Genomic DNA, 3013 nt, shown 5'->3' with positions numbered 1-3013 from the left:
GCTCCGGAAATCTGCAGGTTTTGCAGTGCTTTAAGGGTAACCCTCTTTTTTCCTTTTTTAAGCTCTATTTTGATTACACTCTTAGCCATATTTGCATGCTTCATATGGATTAACTTTCAACTGGAAAAAGATTTATTTTTGAGTACTTAACATGTTTGTTTAAGGCCTCTTGGGTGCTGAGGGTCTCCTACCCTCTTGCATGTCTTGTTTAGCCTTGTTTTGAGCCATGCCTTAAGGCCTTTGAGCTAGTCTTTGTTTGGCCTTTTAGCACTGAAATCCAGTGAATTTTCAATGGTAGGCATGTGGTTTTGAGGCCTAAAACCAGAGGGGGGTGACCCCCTCTCTTTTGGTTTTGTTTGCTTGCATTTTTGGCCTATCAAAGGAGCATGTATCCCTTTACTTTTGAGGCTTGGTTCAGGCACTTTTTTGTGACTTTTAGGACCTACCTTAAGTCTATCCGTGGCTAGTTTGGTCACCTTGTGCATGCATCTAGTATGTGTAGTGTAATCCCATTTGTCGCCCATCAAAGTAGCATGTCTTGCTAGCATGTATTGACTCCATTTCAGTGGGTTTTTGACCATTATTTGGCATGTCATAACTCTGTCTAAAGCTGTTTTGGTTGTCTCTTGAGTGGCTCATATACTTGTAGAACAAATCTTGCTTACTAGCTTTCTATGCATGATGTTTTGGCTCATCATTCTAGCATATTTTGGCTATGCTCCAGCATGATTTTATTCATATTTTGGGTTGTTCAAGGACTTTTTTGGGCTGCCATGGTCATATCACTCATGTTTTGTATAGTTATAGTGCAAATGCTTTGGTTAGTCTTGAGTTTTGAGGTCCCTGGCATGCTATATTTGTGATGTTTGCATACCTTGGCATCATTTGGCATGGAATTTTAGAGCTTATATCTTTGCCATACTCTCATGTTTATCACTCTTTAATAGTATTTGAGAGTTGAGCTTTGTGCATTGCTTGCGAGCCATCATTTGGGCATGCTTTTTTTTGCTTAGCATGCTATCATTTCAGTCCATTTCAGCCACTGTTTTGACCTGCATTAGGTCTATTTTGAGTGCTTTAGGTCATTTGAGCATTGCTTGGTATGGTTGTAGTGTAAAGCCCTTGACTAGCTTTGTATTTCAAGTCTCTTGGCATGCTTTATTTGAGCTATTTGTATGATATGACTTCACTTTGCATGTAATTTCAGAGCATATAGACTTGCCATGCTCCCACTTTTGTCACCCCTTGAGTGCCCCTAAGGGTTGTGTTCTTGTTGCCTAGCTTGTGGACCAATATGTGTGCATGTGTGTCTTGCCTTTTGATGCCTTAGTCTTGGTGTTATGGCCACTGATTTGGGCATGACTGAGGTCAGTCCATTTTGGTTTAAGTCCATCGAGCATTGTGTATTCCATATGGTTCATTGCGTTGTGTATGCCATGTCCATTCGCATTGTGTATGCTAGTTGTTGTTCATATTGTTGCATGCTTATGTTGTCTTGCATTGAGTATGCATGCATTAGCATAATTTGCATGTCATTAGCTTTGTTAAGTTAATCATGTCACATTGCATTAAGTGGGCCATGTGGTTCTTAGCATTGTGCATTGTGCATTGTGCATGCCATTGGCGTTGAGTATGCTAAGTTACATTGCACAGCATGTTTGCATGCTTGTCCCTTGCATGTTGTTTGCATGCTTGTTTTGTTGCATTGCATGTTTGCATGCTGGAGCCGCATTGTGTATGCCATGTTTTGTTGCATTGTGTTTGGAATAGGAGTTAGTCTAAACACGGGAAACAAGGGACATTTTACACTTGAAGTGATGAAACGTGCCTTAATTCTCGGTCGCCGACACTCTTGACTATACATGATGGAGTTTTAGGCTTTATGTGTTCGTGTGTGCATTCATTTCATATTGAGTTGTGTAATTTGGCTCCTTGGCCATCATGCATCGAGATGCGTGATTGGTGGCCCGAGGGTCAAGAACTATACTCCCTTGAGCTGGTGTAATGATAGGGAGGGTGGTTGTGCATATATGTGTTGCAAATACTTTGCCATGCCCCTTTCTTACTCTCTGTTGCAGAAAACCAGAAACCAGCAGCAAAAAGTGGTCGACCGGTGGTCTCCAAGGCCAATATCTGGTCGGCAGCATCCCTACAGATTCCCAAGATGGAGTTTCTTCTCTCTGGAGCTTGGTGCAAGTTTCTGAGATCAATTGCAAACAAAGGCAAATCGGGGCGTCGCAAGGGATTTCCGAACAAGGCGACTCGAGCATGCATGCATCCTTTGTCATCCAAAGCAGAGCTGAGGCAGCCTATTTCATTTGGTTTACATGCTTATTTAAATTGCTTACTTAGTTAATTTGTTGATTAATTAGAGTTGTGTAGTAACTAGCTGTAGCTTGTTATTCATTTCGTGTGTAATAACTAGTTTAATTAGATTAGCTTAGATTAGCTAGTTGGTTCAGTATTATTCATTCGAACCGTCCATCAAGAGGGTGAATTTTGTAATAAGTGTGTGTGAGTGTGTGCATGTCTTCCCACTCCACGTCTTTCTCCCTTTTACTTACCTGCTTTTGATGGTTAATTCTAGGTCATGTTTTGATTAGCATTCTTATGCTCTCATGTTTGCATTCATTCATCTGTATTGCATGCACCGGGCTCGGCGCATCATACTAACTGCATTGTATTTCAATACCGATTTGAATACATGATTATCAAGTTGCATTTCACATGACATCTTAGAATAGCCGAGCCTATTTCTAGTTGCAGTTTGCATCTTAACATAAACTAGGATCATGCATTGATTACTAACTAGTTTCTGTTTTGGCTCGGAGTACTCGGTGAGTGTTTATGCTTTAGTATCCTTGCATGTGTGTGAGTGACTGCCATGATAGCATGCTTGCCATGAGGCTAACTGCTTATGTGATATAATTGCCTGAATGCCTGTGGGTGAAGGTTGGATTACTTGAATTGGAACAATTCATTGAAATGCGAGTTTTAAGCCCACTTGAGAGTG

The sequence above is a fragment of the Camellia sinensis genome, chromosome 7 (assembly GCF_055761805.1).
Source record: "Camellia sinensis isolate YWXY chromosome 7, ASM5576180v1, whole genome shotgun sequence".
NCBI classification, from domain to species: domain Eukaryota; kingdom Viridiplantae; phylum Streptophyta; class Magnoliopsida; order Ericales; family Theaceae; genus Camellia; species Camellia sinensis.
This window is presented reverse-complemented; position numbering follows the sequence as displayed.